The 21841-nt window shown below is 44.4% G+C and overlaps 1 long non-coding RNA gene across 4 annotated transcripts; it reads left to right on the forward strand.

The window, feature by feature from the left end:
- Positions 1–4288: 4288 nt before the first annotated feature.
- LOC146184569 (uncharacterized) lies at positions 4289–21583 on the forward strand. 4 transcript variants are annotated; one of them, XR_014708892.1, is made up of 4 exons: positions 4289–5623; positions 7993–8133; positions 12260–12357; positions 21424–21583. It is a non-coding gene; the product is annotated as an uncharacterized LOC146184569 (long non-coding RNA). The 4 variants fall into 4 exon arrangements; XR_014708889.1 differs by having other exon boundaries at positions 4293–5623; positions 8013–8133; XR_014708891.1 differs by having other exon boundaries at positions 4293–5623; positions 8046–8133.
- The last annotated feature ends 258 nt before the right edge of the window (positions 21584–21841 follow it).

The following is a 21841-nucleotide window of genomic DNA, read 5'->3' on the forward strand; positions in this document are numbered from 1 at the left end:
AACATTTATATCCGCCGGAGACTTTCGGCGGTACCAGGATTAGAAGGCCCTCTCGCACGCGCTCGAGGGGGATACACTTCCTCCACGGCGTCGCTGCCATTTAGCGTTGCACAACCGTCATACTCCTCCATACAGGAATAAAATCCCAATCAAAAATGATGTCAGGCGCGTAGAAACGACCTCACCAGAACTATTCACGGAATGTTTCCAGGCGGTGTTGGAGACCTAGTAGTTGCAATTAATAGTCAATAGCAAATCCCTTAGTAATGTGCGCCTCACTGAATGCATTGAGTTGCTAAATAACTCGACAATGAATGAAAAAGCCTCGCCTCGTCGAGGACATAGGCAGAAAGAGCTGAATGGTACGTCTAAACTTTATGTGCAGAAATTTAAAAAAATATCTTCAATAGTCTCCGAAGCAAGCAGGCGTTTAAGATAATCTTCAAAGCATTATAAGTGATAAAGAAAGATGTCTACTTGGGGCGGGTAGTCACTGCAGATCCAGAACAAGAAAGTGGAACAGATAAGAGAATAAGAATGGAATGGAGGGCATTTCGTATGCACTCTGAGCTGATGAATAACAGTCCACCATTATTCCGTAAGAGTAGATTGTATTAACGGCTGTACCCTTACCGGTACTCCCCAATGGGTCGAAGCGTGGAGGCTCACGAAATAAGTTCAGCTTCATTTGAGGACAGCGCAGAAGGTTATGGAAAGGATAAGGACATAGGTGTTAGAGCGACAGCAAGAGGGCAGATCGGGTAATGAAACAAAGGCGACTTACTAACTCCCTAGCCAAAATCAAGGAGGCGAGATGGTTATGGTGAGGGCATCTGATTCGAAGACAAGATAACCTATTTTCACGAAGGATAACGGAGTGTGTACAAAGGGAAGGCAAGCATAGCAGAGGGCAGCAGAAAGTCAGGTAGGCACCTAGGGTTAGAAAGTTTGCATGGATTGAGTGGACGCAGCTGGAAGAGGACATGGGTTGACTGGCGAAAAATACATGAGTCTCTTGCCCTGCTGTAGGCGTTGCTAGGCTGATGATGAGTTTGCTCTAAAAGAGCACACACTAAAAAAAACAAATAAAATTTGGTTTGCTGCTTTCGCTCAGTTGTCTCTGGTTCTCGGACAGTCCCACAAAATCTGGAGGGTCGTAGTCATACATTCTTGCTATGGCGCACAAACGGCCATTTATATATATTGTAACGGGTATTGCGCCAAACGTCCAGGCAACACCCTGAGCGTAGAAGACTGCCGAAGTCCGAGAGTGGTCCGAGCAGCGGTCTGAGCACGGTTTGAGGCGACCAACTTCGTCGTCTACGCCAACCAGCAACCACTTCATCGTCTACGCCAACTAGCCACTGATTGTGTCCGCTTCGTCGTCGACTATAGCTTGTATCACTGCCCCCTCCTCTGTAGCATCGACTCGATGCGACACGGTGCTACTAGGAAGAAGTTAGCGAAAGGGTGCACAAAAGTGTCACAAGGACCCAGCGGCGTTGACGAAAGGTTCAGTCATGCACAATCATGATAGGGCTTCAGCCGAACCACGTGCACGACTTCAGGACATTGTGGCCTTCGGGATGGAGCTGAAGCTACGGGAACAGCGGCGTAGGTGACGTCAATGATACGGCGAACAATCTCGTAAGGGCCGAAGTATCGGCGTAGTAACTTTTCAGATAGGCCGCGATGGCGAACAGGTGTCCACACCCAGACGGAGTCGCCCGGCTCGTAAGTGACGATTCTTCGGCTGAGGTTATACCGAGCAGCGTCATTCGCCTGTTGTCGGTGGATTCTGTGGCGTGCTAGTTGCCGCGCTTCCTCAGCCCGCTGAACAAAATTGTCGGCGTCAAGTTCGGCGTCAGAGCCGCAAGAAGGACCAACTGGCATCATGGTATCCAACGGCGTGCTCACTTGGCGACCGAAGACAAGTTGCAACGGGGTCAGTCGCGTCGTCTCTTGAGTGGCGGTGTTGTACGCGAAAGTTATATAGTGCAAAATCGCATCCCAGGTGCGATGTTCTGCGTCCACATATATAGAAATCATGTCGGTGAGGGTGCGATTGAGGCGCTCCACCAGCCCGTTGGTCTGAGGGTGATACGCCGTCGCACGTCGATGGCTAGTGTGAGTCAGAGTCATGACCAACCAGATTAGGCGAGCCGTAAAAGCTGTTCCACGGTCAGTGATTACCACGGCGGGGGCGCCATGACGTAGGACAATGTTATGAACGAAAAAGTGAGCAACTTCGGCTGCAGTACCTTTAACAAGGGACGTGGTCTCTCCGTACCGTGTTAGGTAGTCTGTCGCGACGACTACCCAACGGCTGCCAGACGAGGACTTCGGAAAATGACCGAGAAGATCCATGCCCACTTGATGGAAAGGGGTCTTCGGCGGAGCAATAGGCTGAAGAAATCCAGCGGGTTTCAATGGCAGAGACTTCCGACGTTGGCAGTCACGACATGAGCGTACATAGGCCCGCACCGATAGGAGTAACCTAGGCCAATAATAATTTTGACGAATTCGTGCATGTGTACGGCTCACCCCCATGTGGCCGGCGGTGGGTTCATCATGACAGGCACACAGTATATCTAGGCGCAACTCGGAGGGCACAAGGAGAAACGTCTCTTCACTGTTAGCAAAATTTCGCTTGTAGAGCACGTTACCACGCAGAGTGAACGTTTGAAGCCCGCAATGAAAAACACGGGGAATACGGGCGTCGACGCCCTGCAGATAGACGACGAGTGACACTAACTTTGGGTCCATTCTCTGCAGCTGCGCCATTTGGGTTGTACTAATAGCCCCTAGAAAGGGAAAATCATCGGCCGTTTCTTCTGGACATATGGCGATGGGCGAGCGCGACAGACAGTCAACATCCTGATGCTTCCCTACTGAAAAAATTGTATGTGAGCTGTACAAGAAAGTGTGAGAGCGAATGAGAATGTATAAGAATATGTGAGTTCTTGGTAGATTAAACGTGGATTTATGAGAGCACGTAGAGCCACTGTGCAGGAACGCATGAGATTGTACAAGTTCTTGTGAGTTTGAATGAGCCCATGAGCGAGCTCACAGAAGCACGCACAGCCACTGTGCAAGATTGAATGAGAATGAGCTGGTCACGTATTTGTGCGAGCTTGTAGAAGCACATGGAGCCAGTGCGTGAACAGATGCTCTAAGAGAGCATGCAAACTACGTGGCCATGTACATGCTTGCATGCTAAAAAATTAGTCGTTGAGACTGTGTAGGTCCTTCCAATATGAAAGAGGTCAAAGTTAGAGCTTTCATATAATGATTACTTCATGATTATTTGCGACAGGTACACTTTTTCATATTTCACAATTTTGGTCTTGGCTTGCAGCACATTTTCAACATTAGTAGAAAAGTGCTTGCTTCCATTCATTATGAAGAAATCTTTATATGACAACATGCACGCTGAGCAACAACTACTCGACATATCAAGCTTACTGTAAAGCAATGTCAAAAGCGAGATACTTCAACTAGATCTAATAGCATCATTTGCTTCTCTTTCAACCGTTCGTTTCTGAAAGTTGGACGCAGCCATAGATGCACGACAAAGGCTGTGTGCACAACATTGATGTGTTGCCTGCCAAGCAGATGACGGTCAAACTGGCGATCAAAATCTCCCTTACATTGTGTTTTGCATATGAATGGAGACAACTCACTATAACTGCACACTATTACCACCATTAGGCATCACAGGTTTGTATGAAGAACTGGCTTGTAGTTTCATCTGTAGAAGGAAAAGTAAATGTGATAGCAGAAATGTGAAAGCCAACTCCAGTACTAAACTTCACGAGCTCATATTCACTTGTAAAGACCACAGAAAGACAATTCTCAAACGACTGAACAGCACTAACAGATGGGATGGGAGAGAAGATGACAACAATTCTGCTTCTTTATCTCCCTTACTATCTTAGAGCACTGTTCACTTAATCGACTCATTATAACCAACCAGCCTGACTCTCTTTTTCAGCACAAGGATAGGCTGAGCAAAACAGCTCCTACAGCCTTTTGAGTTTTGACTTGCACATCTACACCTATATACACCATTTTTAAGTTTCCTGAGACTATAGCAAAAATTTGCTGAACTGCACTACTCTGAATTGAAGCTTTCTGCTGCGTAATGACACTTGCAAATGTTGTCCGTCTCAATGTCAAATAAAAAGAAAAAAAAGAAAGGATTGAATCGGTGATCTTAGACTAATGAAGAGATACACAAATCCTTGTACTTTATGAGAGGCGATACCAACAGTATGTGTTGCATCTTGAAGCTATGCACACTATACACATATATGCTGAATCATCATATTGCAAGGAAATGTATTTTATTTGGCATATTTTTCAGTGTAACTGTAGGCTGCGTCACGCGAGAGGCATTGAGGAAAGCTGCATGTGCAACTCCACGAATATATGTTGTGCAGTTTCCACCAGCAGTGCATAATCATTATGCTGCATGGAAAGAGCAGCTTGATTGCTTTAGCTTCTTTACTGTATGCTGTAGGCCACAGAGATAAGTTGAAATATTTGTATGGTCAGTTTCTTAATTGAAGTAAAGAGCGTGCAAACACCCCACACTGCCTTCACTTGAAGCTTGACCGGTAAGCTATTTTTGCATATCGCATATCTTTCCTGATTGAGAGTTCAGGCTTTCACCCCACTGTCCTTGCTTTTGCTATAAGCTACAGGCATTCAAAAATTTCGTCACCATTTAAGAGTTAAACACTGAAGTAGTGAGGCACATATCACACAAGAAATTATCGCTCTCAGGTGACCAGTTCGAGCTGACAGCCATAGATGTGGCGCCCATAAAGGAACAGCGGGCGAGCCGAATTGGGCTCGCCCACTGTTTTTTATGAGCGAGCACAATTAATTCAGCATCTTCTGTTTCCAAACAAATCACTTGATCTGTAAAACGCCGTATAGTCTTTCAATATTAACAAACAAACAATTGCCACTGTAACTGTTTATGAACAGGAGTTTTCGCAAGGAACTTGGCAATGAATTTGGGCCAAAGCTCCGATTCGCCGAACCACAGACCGCGGTCAACCTAACGTCCATGACAAGCAAAGCACGCAGTTTGTCCAGCATCGCGAGAAAAGAAGCGAAACTCACGGTGGTCTTTCGCTAGCACTGCTAATTTTTGAATGTACAAACTACAGGCGCGTATACACGACAAACATGCAGCGTTAGCGCGTAGACGCCCGACATCGTGCTTGCCACTGTTCGGCGAGCAGCAAAGTCGTTAGGTCAGCGACTTCCGAAACCGAAACAAGTCGAAACCAGACGAGGCAGCCGAAGCGGATCGAAGTGCTAGCCGTAGCCATTATGAGTTGGTGGCGTCGCGCCTTTTTCTCTTGTGTGTTGTTGGGGGCCTTGCTGCTGGCGGCTCTTTATTTCGAGATATACGAGGCACAGAGCGCAACAAAATAGCTCGTGCGATGTGCAGAAGCGTGGTAAGGTTGTGTGCATACCTGTGCAAAAAGTGTGCTCGCGTGCCCGACAGGTAGTGCGTTTCCTTTGTGCGCTCTCACTGCAAACACTACGCTGACGACGGGACTATTGGAGGGCGGCCACCACTCGGCATACATTTGACATCTCGGAGGTAAGTTAATTTCCATCTTCCCTGTACATTCTCCTAAAAACTTTGCGCAGAACTGATGATGCATGCCAACACAGCGCTAGTTCGTAAACATCAAGAGGCGCATGTCATTATAACATACGGTAGTTTGCTTTTGACGAGGGAAGGGTGAATGCGTTTGCAGTGTCTAGGAAAAGAGACAGTTAGTGCCAGGGGCTGCACGCTCAGAGTAGAATATGACGTACAAATCATCACTCGTAAGACCATTGCGGGGAGCACGATGCTGGCGCCTACTGCAATTCAGCCTTCGGCAAGAATTTAGAATGGGCCAGTTCCAAGTGCCTCGACCCGGGCCTTATGTTGCGCTGCAGTTGAAGATCCGGCGCTTGTGCAGTTGCAACTACACGGATTGAATAAGTGGTAAAACCTACCTGCGTTACAACAGGGCTAGATCATTATTCTTATGTTCCATAAATATTGCGGATGACGAGATATGGAGCCGGCGAACATGCGACGGCAGTATGATTCAGCTGCAACCGTACTTAAACTCCATTGTCGAGCCGTGGGTAGCAGAAGGGGAAAAAAAAAAGTTTTGAGCTATTTTGAATTTTTTCGCCTGTATTGGGCTTGATATTTTCTTTTTCATACTTTGGTCGTGACTGAAGTAATCCCCAAAAACTACTAAGCGCATATAAATGACAGACACCAAACTCAGACCTTCAGTCCAGAAATGTCAGTAAGGTGTAAAGGTAATTATGCATTCAACAGTACCAATAGCATTGATTTTCTTGTTTAATTATTTACAAATGAAGCGAAAAAAAATCTTAGTGCTGAGATGCCCCATTTTCATCTTCTCTAATATGAAATGTGAATCAAAATGTGCAGTTTTTCTGTACTCAGTATACCACTGATTCATCACAGATGTGAGAATATGAAATTCATGCAAGTTTCAAAATGAAGAGTGCATGCAGAATTCCAAGCAAAGCAAGCCTTTGCTTAAAGTATCATTCAGTTGTGGTGTTTTTGTTTAAATTTATGCATGTTTTGTAGAAGCAACGGTAGATGTTGATATGGAATTAGTGTTGTGTCTGGATCTAGATTATGAATGGCTACCACATTTATGAATGGCTTGGTTGCCACATGCACTTCCAGACATTGTTTGAACAGTCACATCACATTCTGCATTTGGCTTCTTTTTACTTTTTTTGCATGGAACTGTTTCCACTTTAGAGTGTGTAGCCTCTCACAATTCATAATTGATCGGTTGAGCATGTTTTGGCATGATAAAAGGTTTGGAAGTTCGAGAGCATTGGCCCTTCATGATGCACAAGGGGCAGACTGCTTACTGCACTGGTACCACTATCTTCCTAGATTCCTAGATATCACTCATATTTCTATACAGAATACATGTTTTCAGAAATCCATATTTCTTGTCTGACTCTGCACATTCTTCAGTTGACATAATGGGAGCTAGGGACGAACTTTTGCCTTTCTTGGTGCACTGCTCCTATTTCATTTAAAGAGCCGCCACATTTTCTTTAACCCGATTTGGGGTGCAAACACTGCATGTTCATAGGGTGGTCAGGGAGCAAACTTGGTGGCCCTGTGAAGGCCATGAACAATATGCTGATGATAGGCTGCCTTTAGACTGACTGGCTTGCATTTCTCGGTGTGTTTTGTATGTGCGAGGGTTCCATAAGCTGCCACATATATTGCTTTGATTTGATGTTGAGGTGACCGGCATGATTAAAAAGTAAATGTGATGATCGAAGTCTTCAGAACATTCAGAACATGCTGGGATTGTACTCCTGGCTTAAGTTGCAGACATTGTTTGCTGGTTATACCTTTGAGAGGAAATCTAGTAGATAAAGCTATGGGCAGAGTGCTTGCTTGGTATTCCAACCTAACCACCCAAATGTCACTGTTTACTGGAAACAGATTGTTCAAGCTTCCAGCCTTCCACTTGTTTACTCGTACATTGCAGTGAAGTGCATTTACGCCTTGGCACATGGCAGGCTCAGGGGCTCGTTCATCGCCACTGTACTAGGTTAGACCTCCAGTTGACTCGAAATGCCTTTTGCCATTGCCATGAAATAGTGTTTAAAAGAAGGTTCGATGACAGAAATACTGTTTGCTCTCTTAGTAGGTAAAGAAGAGTTAGCATAACATTTCTTTCGAGTTACATTACCTGGCATCTCTAGATGCGTGTTGTGCCTGCTATGGGCACTGAATTCTTGGTGTGAGATCAGAGGTTCCTGCAGAATCGCAGACTTTTATAATGCTACTTAAATTATGAGCAGATCGAGGTGATAATTGACAAGACTTTACTAATAGTCAATTCCAATCACAGGGTTTAGTGACTTACAGAACATTATTTTCTGCTCTTTTTGGAGTAACTGTATTCCAAATGCAGATCCGGAACACAGGTCCCATCTTCCCAATGCAGATGGGGAGCGATTGCTGAGCCAAGATCGGTCCCTGGAGCAGTGGATTGCTCTTCCGAAATCAACAGAACCGGCTAGAAGTTTGCTTGAGTATTTGTTCAGCTGCACCTTCTATTTCCAGTAGCATGCTCTGCTGTGCTGACTGTGCCCTCTGTGCTCCATAATAGATGATTATTACTTGCCACTGCTATGAATGCAAATTGCTGTCATGAACTAGTGCTTACTCTTGAGGACAGCAAGTCTAAGAGTAGCAGTATTATGCAATAATCTTTTTTAAAGACCTCAGCTCGGAGTGTGACTAGAAGATTTTGTGCGGAAATCATCTTTATGTGCTATTCATGATCTTAAAGCCATTCCTGAACTCTGAAACAGTGAAAATGGTGAACTGCGACTTCCTTTTATTAGAGAATAGTGCCAAAGAAATTTTACCCTGCTTGCCCGCACTCGGCTATACGAAAGAATGGCATAAACTGTTGATGTCAATGCCATCCCAAGAAGCAGCGGGAGAAATGCAGACCTATTACAGGTTTAAAAACAGCTGGCACGTGTAGACGAAGCACGGGCTAGCACACAGAATAACAGGCAATTCTTCTGTCAGTTCATGGGCACCATCTACTTGCGCTGGCATGAGTTCCAAACGCAATGGGGACACAATCTGTACTGGATGCAGGTGCTCTTTTGCGGAGCAGGCAGACCACTTCACTTCTGGGATTGTAATTCACTGTATGTGCAGAGGAAAAGCAGGTGAACGTGTCTCTGCTGGCATATGTCACATTGCCTGCTGTCATCCTTTTTACTTTCAATATGTGCTAATGACAGGAATGCTCATAGCACAAGTAGAGTGAAGACACTGATCTGCGCCATTATGGAAATGCCAAGATGTTAGCATGGGCAAACATCTCTGCATCACCGCGAAGCTTGCTAAGGCTCAGTTCAATATACGAGCAAGCTAATACAATGCGGGCATATGTCAGAGAGCTCTTTAGCTATGGGCCTACGCAACTGCTGCCATACCTTTAATGAGAACTCTTGACTAAAAAGGCAACATTTTACAAAGAGCAAAGTAAATGATAATGACTTTTTTTTTTTTCATTTAACAAAGCTGGTGGTCACAGTGAAGAACTCATGCCACGATTGTTAATATGCCTCTACTGCCCCATTTGTAAAGCAAGCATATTGAAATTCTCGAATGAGCATGGTTACAGTCGTGAGCAGCTCTTTTAGATGTATGTCCATAAGGGTGGCATATTGTTTCATTGTTCATTGTTTCATTGTTCAAAAGAATTCTAAACAATAGGTGGTTTGGAACTTAAAGGAGAAAGAACAGAGAAGCTGGCTGTAGAGGCAGAAATACTGCAAATGGTGGGTGGTGGACAGGTGCCAAGCTGTCGGTATCTGCACTTTGCAAGGAGCCTCATGCTACTCATTAGCCGCAGCTTGGCCATACCCAGCTTATATAAGCTTGGCTTGTACAAAACATGCCTGCAAATGTAACCCTCTTCAAGGCTGCCTGCACCCCACTGTGGTGGTTTCAGTGTTTAGGGCATTTGACTAGTGAGCTGGGTGACGCGGGCTCGGTTTGAGCCGGGGTGGTTACATTTCGGTGGTAGCAAAACGCTAAGTCCCCATGTGCTGTACAGTGTCAGTGCACATTGAAGAAGTGCAGATAGTCAAAATTACCCAGAGCTACCTACTATTGCTGACCCTCATTGTCTGTTTCTTTGGCATGTTGAACCCTGTCATCAAATCAAGGTTGCCTACTGTTAGCGTTAGTAGATGACCTTCGTAATGCCACAAAGTCTGCTCCTCACCACTCTCCGAAATTTTGTTGTTTGCAACTCAACTCAGGTTACTTACAGTTTGATGACCCCTTTTTCTGAAACACTAGCAGTTGACGAACTCACTCCCATGCAGTGAACTCTGAGAAAAGTGCTGATTTAGTCATAAACATTTTTTTTTTCATGAGAATTTGGTCAGTCATATGACCATTGAAAAGTCATCGGTTGATATGTTCATGTAACAAGCTAGGTAGCTTTATAGATGGCTTGGATATGATATCAGAAGTGCTATGATGGTGAGCTATGCTTAGTGTCTGCAATACCTTCATGATGAATGTGGTGAATGCAGATGACATTTCGCTCCACTTTTATTTCACCAGTGGGTGCCTGGTGAGTTGTCAGTGCAAGCTATTGAGTTTCACTTTCTTCATGCAGTTTACAGAGCTGTGGAATCTTGATAATAGCAGAAGTATTATATTTATGGTTCACTAACTACTGTTTTTTTTTTTAAATATAAAATAAGTAAATGCGCAGTCAGCAACCCTGGAGTGCAGCGTGCTATTCACCTGGACACCATAGATATTTTAATCATGCCATACCCCTTTGTTACTTTCAGTTTTCAGTTCTACAAGTCTTGATCACGGTAGCTCATCACTATACTCGGGGATAACTGTGGCTATGCAGCTGAAGTTAGGCAGAAAGGAAGAGGCAACATACCTCTTTCCCCTTGCCATGTAGAGTGGGTTACTTCAGCCCTAGTGACCTTGCATTAACTCTCCAACTTCCTCCCTTCACTTCAGCCCAGTACACTCCTAGCCCAAATAGTGAGCAAACCACTCTTCACGGCAAGGGGACAGAAACTTTTCTCCTTTTCTTTCGTACCTAGACTCGGCTGCATAGCCCCAAAACATTGCCTCCATGTACAGCAAGATTCAATGCCACATTTCTTCTCAGTGTCAGAGCACCCTCTGCTTGCTCTGTACCGCCCTTGCAGCAGCCCAGTGTTTTGTTTACCACAGAAAATCATGTCTGTGCAAGCTGTGTTGGCATGGAGAGCTGCATATCTGAGCCAACTTTCATGCTTTATGATGAGGCTCTCATTGATTGGCTTTAAGTTCCATGAAACGTGGTCATGTGTGTTGATTAGTGTCACATGAAGTAAAATTTCACTGACTAAAATACAATCATAAGGATGTAATTTGGGTGAGTTGGTAAGGTGTCATCTTGAAAGTAGCAGCACGAAAAAACAAGGACGTGAAAAGAAGCAAGCAGAGGCTAACTCGCAACTAATGTTTATTGATGCAAATAAGAAATATATAATGCCAAGCAACACTGCAAACCGCTCAGTCACCAATAAGCAGACAGCAAAACATGAATCACTAAAACTTCCGAACGGTTCCATTTGAGTAGATATAGTTAGAGGTCAACTTGGCTGTGCATTGTAAGAATGCACTGGTTGCTTTCAGTTTCTTTCTGCTGTGCACATTCTGGCTGTCATCCATTGCAAATCAGCTGAGAAATCATTGAAGCTAGACATATTTTACAACTAGGTAATGAATGTGTTAGTGAGCCATCCATCATGTTACCATGCAGTGAGTTGGGTTATCTAGATAGGGAACTGTTCTTAAATTTTAGTGATTCATGTCTTGCTTTTTGCTTATCAGTGATTGAGTGGTTTGCGTTGTTGCTCGTCTTCTCTATATATTTCATGTGTGCTTCAATAAACATTAGTTGTAAGCTAGTGCCCGTATTGTCTCCTTTCATACCCTTGTTTTTTCTTGCTGCTTCTTTCAAGATAAAATACAATCTTTGCTACTTCGGTCATAAAATGAATTTTAATGAAGTTCCACATCTCTTAGAAAAGTAGTATTGTAGTTGCAGGCATGTATTAGGCCCTGCAGTACCAATTAAGGTGCTCGCTCGATGTAAAGCATAAAGAAAGGGAGGGCTTGTCTGATCTCGAACCTAGTGGGAACTGGTGGATTATGGATAGGCTGTTAAAATGCACTTGCAGTTAAGGTCAAGTAAATGCTTTTTTATTTGTAACTAGGGGCACTGTGATGCCTGACTTGCTCTTTTGCCAGGCTGGCGACGAGATGGAGTGAAAGGAGTTATTTTATTTCACTGTTGGTATGTCTCGGGTGATGTCAACATTGTTTCTTCTCTGGCATTGTAGGCAATCGCCCTTCAACTAATTGAATCCCAAAGTGAAATTTTGAATTAAAAAAATAATAATTTAAGATTATTTAGCAGGCAGAGGCAAATTTCATGCAGTGACCTGCACCAGCATGTCGTGCATCATTTCAAGAAAAAAAAACAGTATTGTGGTGTTCCTACTCTGTGCCTTTATTTCTTGCTCACAAAGCCTCTGCATGTACGTGTTGCACCATATTACGTTTTCACTAATTTCTTGGGTCATGGTACTTTTTACCTTGCAGCAAGTTCCATGTGGCTTCGTAAGCAATGGCTCCTTCAAGCTCTATACCCTTTGCCGGAATTGTGCTGTGCTGTGGTGGGCAAGAAGCAGGACATTGATGTAAGTACTGAAGACATCTTTCAGTATGTGTAGTTTTTTATTTGCCTAACCCACTACTGCATTTGTGACCTCTCATGTTTATTTTGACATTTAGGTTTCTTCAGTGTTTTCTTTGCTTGCTGCCGTTGCTTATTGGCTATGACATTTGGCTGTTGAGTTTGAGAATGCGGAGTGGAATGGTGCCTGTGGCCTGTTGATATAGGCAAAATGCAAATTTGCCTGCCCACATTTGGTGCCACTGCATAGCTTGAAGAACTTTTGTGGAAGAGGGCTCTGGAAATTAACCCAGAGCCCTCCTTCTTGATGTCTCTCATAGCTCATGTTCAGCTTTAGAGTAATAAAAGGACATTGAGGACAAGCTGAAGCTGTCTTTTATTATAAATACTGCATTCTATCCACTAAAGTGCTACTTACTGAAAATGCGAGCTTACTTTAAGATAGGAAAAGCCAGAAGTTTTGAAACAGATGTCATTACCAGCTGATTTCATAAGTTCTACATGATGCATCCATACTTTATTGGGCACAGGCCCCAGAGGCTGGGCTGGTAAGCCATTCCCTTCAATATGATGATCATGGAGTGTGGTTTACACAGGTCTTTGATATCATTGAGTACGCTTGGTTTTCAGGAACTATTTCAAGGAGCTTTGGAACTCCTGAAATTATTTGCTGCTTAAAATTCTCAAAAAAATTGCATGGTTTTTCTCTAAAAGCAAGCCTACATGAAAACTAAAAGTGCACTTCAGAGGGAACAATCGAAGAGAGCATGAGCCTATATAATATAAACCCAAAGTGACAGCCTGGCATGCGTCTAGATGACGGTTACAGGTGGCTCTCTTTTTCGCAGTTGCCACCTCTCTTGTCCCTATTTAATTTTTCTTTTTTTCAGCATGTTTGTCTTTGTTTTCCTAAATTTCACACATTTATGCAAAACTACTGTGAATAAATTTTTCTCAAATTGGAACTCCTTGAAGACCTTTCTGGAGGGTTATTTTTCTGGTCTTCTTGTCTTCAACTAGACCCGTTGATGGCTGCTTTCTTATAAATCAGCTCTGACAAATTTCCTCTCTAAAAGGCCCCCCTGCACTTTTTTGGTAGCTAAACTGAGTGCGAATATAATTTGTATGTAAAGTGAAAAGAGAAAACAGGGGAGTGTTATTGATAATACTATGCCATATGTAATCATAGACCATGAATGAAGTATGGGGTTTTTCTGGCAGAATATTTCTGCAATGCTTCTCTGCTCAGCGCAAACCCCTTCACTGTGGCGACCAAACCTGTTTTGGGGGCAGAAATAGGTGGCTGCCAGGAGACATTTCTTGTGACAATGACCACATCCATTACCTGCTCCACTCAGTAACAAAATTCATAACCCCCCCCACTTCCGCCCTTCTGGTTTTCAATAGTGAAGGCATGCTTCTCGTCAGATTCGTGCATAACATGAGGTTTGATACAGAAATATTCAGCATTGCACCCTCTGCCCCAAAGGGAATTGGGAGGATATTTTTGCATGTCTTCAGTGCACAATCATGTGATACATCAGTGACATAGCCTATGTGTTATGTACACATATCTTGTGGAGTTTGTATTCTTTTTTTCCTTGAGAGAGAAGCGCTGCTCAGTCAAAAAGCATGATGCAAGGGAATTTAGAGTGAGCGCCGATTCTGTGCATTTGCTATCTTTTGCTTAGCTTTCATTCTTTTTCTTCCGGTGGTTTAGTGGCGTTGGTGGTATTCGAGCAATGCAAGGACATGGAGTCAAGAGTGTTCTTCTTCACAGTGCGCTGCAGGGATTGTGCATTTGTTTTCCTCATTGTAATGAAAACATGCAAGGCTAGTGCATGAGTTACTTGCACACACGCACGCCACACACATGCTGTTTTGCAGTGGCAGAAAAGAAATAACTGTCGAGACTGAGAGCATCTTCTAAGGGCACATAAACGTCGGTGTTTGAAGTTAAGTTGTAAATTCATAAAAGATGTGGCTTAGCTTATGAACCAACAATTTTCCGGCACTATCGTTTCACACAACGGGTTTAACTTAAGGTACAAGCGTGGCCGATCGAGCCCTGTGCTCTAACGTGCTGCGCACAGAAGCAATCAAATCTTGAGCGCTCCCTATACTGCTGCTCAGGTCAAAGCAACCCAAACCTCATTGAAACAAAAGTGACGTGGCTATGTCACTCCTGCATGTCCTGCATGGGCTTTTTTTTTTTTCATTCTACTGGGAGAGAGTGAGAAAAGGGTTGCCTGGTCTGTGCGGGAAGGACGCAAGGGTGCTGGGATGTTGGTCCTTTAAAATGAGTGGCGGGTGGGAAGGGGGAGTGGAGGTAATGGGAGGGGAGTCTAGCTGTCCTGCGAGCTAAACGCACAGCAGTATGCATGCTTTCTTTTTTTTTTATTTAGCAGTGCGGAAAAAATGAATGAATCGAGGGGGGGGGGCAGGCTGGCCAACGCAGGCAGCACGGTTTCAAGTGAGTGATGGCTTGGAGCTGCCTCGGCAAAGCACAGAGCAGTGTGCATGCTTGCTTTTTTTTTTTTTTTTTTGTAGCACCGAAGGTTTGACTGCTTCTGTGTCCGCACATGGGCTGGTTTTGTACCTTGAGTTAAGCCCCCCATGTGATACAAGCCTGAGTCGCTTTGGGGCGTTAAACCCCATAAAGCAAACCTTATGTGAAACATCTTGTATAATTCTATTGCTTAATCCAAACGTCAAAGTTTACGTGCCCTTTAGAAGATGCTCTGTCTTGACAGAATTACTTTTTTTTGCGCCACTACAAAACTGCATGTGTATGGGCACGTATGGGCATGCGTGTGTGCAAATAACTCTCACTCTGGTACTCAATATATATGCAGCCCCGCACACGGCAAGTACTCTTGCACATTTTTTTTAGACTGCAGAAAGCAAACGCACCATCCCGGTGACATGCTGTGAAAAAACAGACTCACGACTCCAGAATCCCGCATCGCATTGCATACCAGCCGTTCCACCAAACTATCGGAAGAAACAGAACGAAAACAAAAAATTGCAAACGCACAGAATCGGTGTGCACTACACTCCCGCGCATCGCGTCTTTTGACTAAGCAGCATGCCTCTGTAAAAAAAAAAATCTAGGAGATATGTGTATGTGACATATAGGCTACATCACCCATGTATCACGTGACTGTGCACCCAAGATGTGCAAAAATATTCTCCCACCAAGATTTTGCTATATAATATAGGTGACGCATTGAGTTTTGCAAAGGGTCCAAGTAGGTCATTGTGCTCCTACTTTCTCCCTGGCCAATTCAAGGGGTGAGAGGCACCTAAGAGCACAATTACCTACTATAATCTATATGATCTCGAATGGACCAGGTGCAGCAGACAGCTTGTGAGATTGAGTATAGTGACAGGAAATCTTGACTTCATAAGAATACATTGACTTCAACTCCACGTAGCCCTGAATGCCTGCTTTTCATTTATTGGCAGTTATGTGACCTTGAGGGCTCATAGACTGGCACTCAACTTGTAAACACTTGACATCTTATCATTTGTTCTCTCTGTGGGCTTTGTTCTGCGGGTTTACAAGCTTTTTACTAAAGTGGATACAGTGAGTATGCACAGATCTGTTCTCTGAAGCATTGGCTGAGTGACAGCCCAGGTCAAACCTGGTTAACTTCGAACTTCTAGCACATTATTTTTTCTGGGTATGGCTTTGGTATTCCTCCTGACATCCCAGCTTCTGACACCAAGTAGGCATAATCATGGTCTATCACTAACTCCAGTGCTGTAGTTGATCATCACATACTTCTGTGGTGCTGCACATTTTAAGTATATGAGCAGTGTTTCAGAACCTACTTAGTGCAGAGCTACGGTACAAATTTGAGGACTAATAGTAAGTTTGCTCTGCTTGGTGGCTTCCACAGACAAGGACACACTTGTGGGGAAGGCATGTTGCATACATACCTGCAGCCAACCCTTCCGACTTTTTAGAAGACTTCAGATGTTCGACCAAACTTTCTGATTGCACGATCACTGCCCTAAATCTTCCGATAAGGGGCTTCTGCCTGCAAAGAATGGCTTTTGCGGAACCAGCACCGAGGAATCAGCAGCCGCATTATAATTTCAAGCATCTCCATCAGAGGCCACACTAGCACCATCGGCATCATTGGCTAAGCAGGAAATCAATCAAAACAGACTTTAGCCGAGTAAGAGTAGGTGTCGCTGGCTGCGAAAACAGTTGGTGTACTGCGCTTCTTGTAGGCAGTGATGCACAGCTAATGCAGCCACAGTAGATATAGATGCTGTGCTGGCTTTGCTTTCGATCTCAGCTAAGGGCAGCCACTCAGTGTACTTGAGGTTAAAGGCTTTGCCCAAATGTCATGTTATCTGATCCTTCTTATTGAGCTCAGCCGCATGCCTTATGTTACTAAGCTGCTCTATGCTCAGCAATGGCGTGATTGCTCTTTTTTTTCGGAACCAACGCAGCCAACGACGGTCACGGATGAAATTACGTGTAAATGGGCTAGTTATGGTTTTGCATTAAAAAATTTAAACAGCGCTCCGATGGTACTGAGAGAAAACTGGTGGTGGGCATGCAGATCAGTTTTGCGCTGGCTATAGAGACGTAGTGAGAACATTTAGTGGCGGCCTGCAGATATCTCGACGGACGCACACCTTTAGACATGCATTGCATGCTTGCTGCTGCATGTTTTTATGCTTAGGATGTTTAGATTAGGACGCATCAGACACTGCCTGAAAGTAGCAGCCGCCTCCCCCTTTTGTACACAAATGCTGCCTCCTCCCCCCCCCCATTTTTGCAGTCTTCCCATTTTTGGTCTTAGCAAGTACGTGTTGAAAATCAGTATGCAGAAGACTAAACTAATGTTCAACAGCCTCGGGAAGGAACAGCAGTTTACATTAGGTAGCGAAATACTGGAAGTAGTAGGCGAATATGTCTACTTAGGACAGGTAGTAACCGCAGATCCGGACCACGAAAAGGAAATAATAAGAAGAATAAGATTGGGATGGAGCGCATTTGACAAGCACTCTCAGATTATGACTAGCAGCTTACCGGTATCGCTCAAGAGGAAAGTATACAGCAGTTGCATCTTGCCTGTACTCACCTATGGGGCTGAAATGTGGAGGCTAACCAAGAGAGTTCTACTTAAGTTGAGGACAACCCAGAGGGCTATGGAACGAAAAATGGTAGGGGTAACATTAAGAGATAGAAAGCGTGCAGAGTGGGTCAGAGAAATAACTCAAGTTACCGACATTCTAGTAGAAATTAAGAAGAAGAAACGGACATGGGCAGGACATGTAGTGCGAAGAGAGGATAACTGATGGTCGCTGAGGGTAACAAACTGGATTCCAAGGGAAGGAAAGCGTAGCAGGGGGCGGCAGAAAGTTAGGTGGGCGGATGAGATTAAGAAGTTCGCAGGGGTCAAGTGGACGCAGCTAGCACAGAACCGGGTTAAGTGGAGAAATATGGGAGAGGCCTTCGCCCTGCAGTGGATATAATCAGGCTGATGATGATGATGAAGAAGTACGTGTAAAGGAAGCTGGGGCCACTAGTAGCGCGATTGAGCCTTGTGAACAATGTCAACATCTGTGCTACAGGCATCAATGGCTTGCTTGTCACATCGGGGTACCATGTACTCTATGGACACACGGTGCTGTCAAAGCGGTTGGTTCACTTGTTCTGTGGAGACATATTCACGGTAGGCAGAAGGCATGGCTTTTCAAGTGCAGTGACCATTGTGGCTCCAAGCTTTGTTTGGAAACTGAAATCAGCGAGTTGAATTTGTTGGTTTGGGTGTATATGTAGCGAAGAAGCACGCATATTTTCTTCCCTCTCCCCTGAGCCCTGCAAGCTTAAAGATCAAGTGTAGCAGCAACTTCAAATCAAATCTTAATAAACAAATTTGGTCACTAAATTTCACAGCATTTCTCAATGCATATGTCATGCTCTACATGAACAATATCACAGCAGCAGCGACATTTTGCCTAACATTAAGCGTTTTCAGCTGTTTTTCACAGCTGCTTTTTCATGCAGCCTGTGAATATCGAGTTTGCTTCCGAATGTTCAGAGGACTTGACATTAGAACATGAGTGTTTTGCGTGTGGAACAGTTAATTAAAATTTTACCCTTGTGGCCAAATTCAAAAACATGTCTCCACTCGACGCTACCTCAGCTCCATAAAGTGCAGAAAACAGTCTTTTCTTTACTTAAGGTTCAGTTCAAATTCTTGAATGCTTTTCAGCATTTCTTCCGACTTACCCTTCAGAAATATTTCTCCACTCCAGACAGCACAAGTGGCATACGGGGCAAGACTAATGGCGAATTCGAGCGGGAGAGCAGGCGCCCTCGAGAGCACTTCGAAAGTGCTCTCAGACAAGTGGGTGCCCTCCAGTGGTAGAGCAGGAGTAGAATCACTGGCTTCCAATGGTAGAGGAGGAGGTCTTTTCCTTTGCTGAGAGCACCTGAATGCACTCCCGGCTGCTCCCTCATCTAAAGCGAGTGTAGAGGAAGTCACATGACATAAAGCGGTGTATCCGCACCATCTTTTTTCTTTTCTCAAGTCGGTGACGCTCTAAATGGTGGCTGCAAAGCATTGCTCAGGTTTGAGAGTCACTGCTGGCATCGAAAGGGCCAAAGGAGGCAGATCGCCGCGCTGTGAGAACAAAGGCATGCAAAGCAGTTCTACATGGAGTGTTTGCTTCTCGGGTTGCAACTGCTGCTACTGCGGGTAGGCGGAGAATGCTGGGGAGGGAAGTGCGGTCACAATGGTCGTGGCGTACTGCTCTCGACACGCAGAGAGCGTTCCCGTGGGAGGAAAATTACACCCTCGCTCGGCGTGCTCCTGTACTTCTCTGTACTGCTCGGCACCTCTGCTCTCGTCCCCCCAACCGAATGGGCCATAAGGCCAAAATTTGGCCCGGAAAGTGCATGCCACTACGTGTAACATGCTCATTTTCTAATGCCAAGTCCTTGTGAACAGCATCGACAAGCTGCCTCAAGAGTCACAGGCTACTAGGCTGTGGCGGCCGCTTTTCGATGGAGACTAAAAGCAAGGCGCCCATGTGCGGTGCGACATCAGTGCACGTTAAAGAACTCCAGGTGGTTGAAATTTCTGCAGTCCTCCACTACAGCATTTCTCATAGCCTGAGTCGCTTTTGGACGTTAAAAAAAAAGTCACAGCCTAGTAAAATATGTTTTGCAGACTGCATGAACAAGTCAGCTGTGAAAAATGGCTGAAAACAATTCACATCTATCAACATTCACTGCCAGTGACATATGGCTGATGTAGAACAGGATTTAGGCATTGAGAACTGCTCGAACTGCTGTGAACTCTAGTGACCTAGTTGCATATTTGCCCTCTGAGTGCTCAGCGGCGAGCGTTGAGCACATGTGAGGTTCAAAGAAGCATGTTATAGCGCATGCACCCAAACCAACAAATTTGTCTTTCCAGAAGCAAATGCCGCTTCTGTTTCCAAGCAAGCTAGGAGCTTTAATTTTAAGCGCACTTGAAAAGCCATGCCTTCCACCAACTGCAAATATCTCTCCACAGCTAAAAAGACAGAATTGACCCCCCCCCCCTTCAGCACTGCATCTAGACATACAAGTATATTTGAGGCAATCAGAAAGCCATTGATGTGTGCAGCACAGGTGTTCCATGGCACAACTGCACCTCCGGTACCTCGCTGTCTTCCTATTTACAATATGACATTCCCCACGATTGCACCACTGTCTACAGTGGTTCACAGAAACCACTGCACATGTTTCATTTGCTGTTAGCCATCAAATGCTTTCTGCAACTTGGCACTCGGCGTGCTCTGAAATGTTGCTAAGGTATCTGGTGATGACTTGAAATGTGTTTACACCACAGTAGCATAATGCGATGATCAACTACAGCATTGAAATCTGCAACTGACGATAGTTATCCATGCTCAACGTCAGCCGCAGAAACTTAGGAGGCTTTTCTTGGTCGTACTTGAAACGATGTTTCAGTATTTTTGCGTCAGATTGAGGTTCTCGGAGCCAATGCTTCAGAGAGTGGGTCTGTGAATCCTTATTGTATCCACTTTCATGAAAGGCTTGGTATGCAGTAGAACGAAGTCTGCACAGTGTGTGAAAGCTGCGATGCCCCATGTTTGCAAGTGGAAGTCTAGGTGTCCCCATAGTAGTGTCACTGCCACTTATAGATGCTCTGTTTTCTCATGCACTCGAGGAGCAATTCAAGTGGAACTTCATTTCAAAAAAAAAAAAGGGGCCTCGAGGACCGCTTGGAGTAAAGGTCTTAGTCAAGGCATGTTTGTGAATACCAGTTAACCTGATCCCTATGCACTGTTTCCACTGCCTCGGGTGGTTAGGGTATTTCTCGACCTTATTGGAAGGAAGGCTGAGGGGCCGTCATGAATCCTAACCAAGCTTTTAGTAAACTTGGGGAGAGTTGTGCCACTTCTACATGGCATTCTCGATCACCATTGAAAGATTCCATCATCTCACTAAGCTCTTGTACCCCGCTATTGCCATTGATAATTCGCTGCTGGGCTCAAGTAATACTCGTGCACTTTTGAAGATGTGTTATCAACTGTTTTTGTACAAGGATATACTTTCCGTACTGTTCTGTGTGCAATTTTGTTTTTCTTCTATGACCATATATGTAGAATTGCATAATCTTTCATTTCAGGTTTGGTTTTATTCCTAGCTCTGTGTGCTAAGCCATATCTAGAATGCACACTTCTATTTCTCAAAGTCCAGTCTCCAGTTCTGGACTGCTCTGTTCACTCTAGTTATTGTAGCTTTCCATGAAGCAGTGCTCAGATGTCTTTGATTGATAGGATATGGTTCAAAGACCCTTGAAATATCTGTTCGACTAAGGTATTAGATTTTGTGATGGACTGATGCTGAACGCCTGTATTCTTGTGTCAGTTCGTCATATTTCTGTAGTTCAGAATCGAAACTTTTTGAATTGTTATCAATTAAAAATAGAGCACCTAATTACCCCTTTCTCAGAATGTTTTGTAAAGACAGCTGAATTTTCGGATTTTGGAATATAGTCCTGCTTTTTTTTTTTGCATTTTGCAGATGTCGCACAGCGAAAACCTGTATCCAAGCTCGAATCCAACAGGCCAAGAGCAGCTGAAGAAGGAAACCTGCATCCAAGCTCGAACCTGGTGGACCGAAAGCAGATGTTTTGTGACCACACTGTATCAGCCAATAAAGCCAATCCAGGTGACCACATGTATCTTTTGGAAGCTTGCATTCTTTGCACTTGAGACTCATCTCATGGAGAGCATCATTTCTGCAAAACATTTTGTGTCATAACTGTAGCAGAAACTGATTGAGGCCTTGCACAAGGCCTAAAGCTGGCATATTAGTATTATGCACAACACAAACATGAGGTGTGATGTAGGAGCCTTGCAACCATGCAGAGTATCACCATAGCATGGTAGCATTTCCATGCCGAATGTCTCATCGTTTGAGATCAGACTAATGTCTTGCA

This window comes from Amblyomma maculatum, chromosome 7 (genome assembly GCF_055883805.1).
Source record: "Amblyomma maculatum isolate TAMU_Amacu chromosome 7, ASM5588380v1, whole genome shotgun sequence".
Classification (NCBI taxonomy): Eukaryota; Metazoa; Arthropoda; class Arachnida; order Ixodida; family Ixodidae; genus Amblyomma; species Amblyomma maculatum.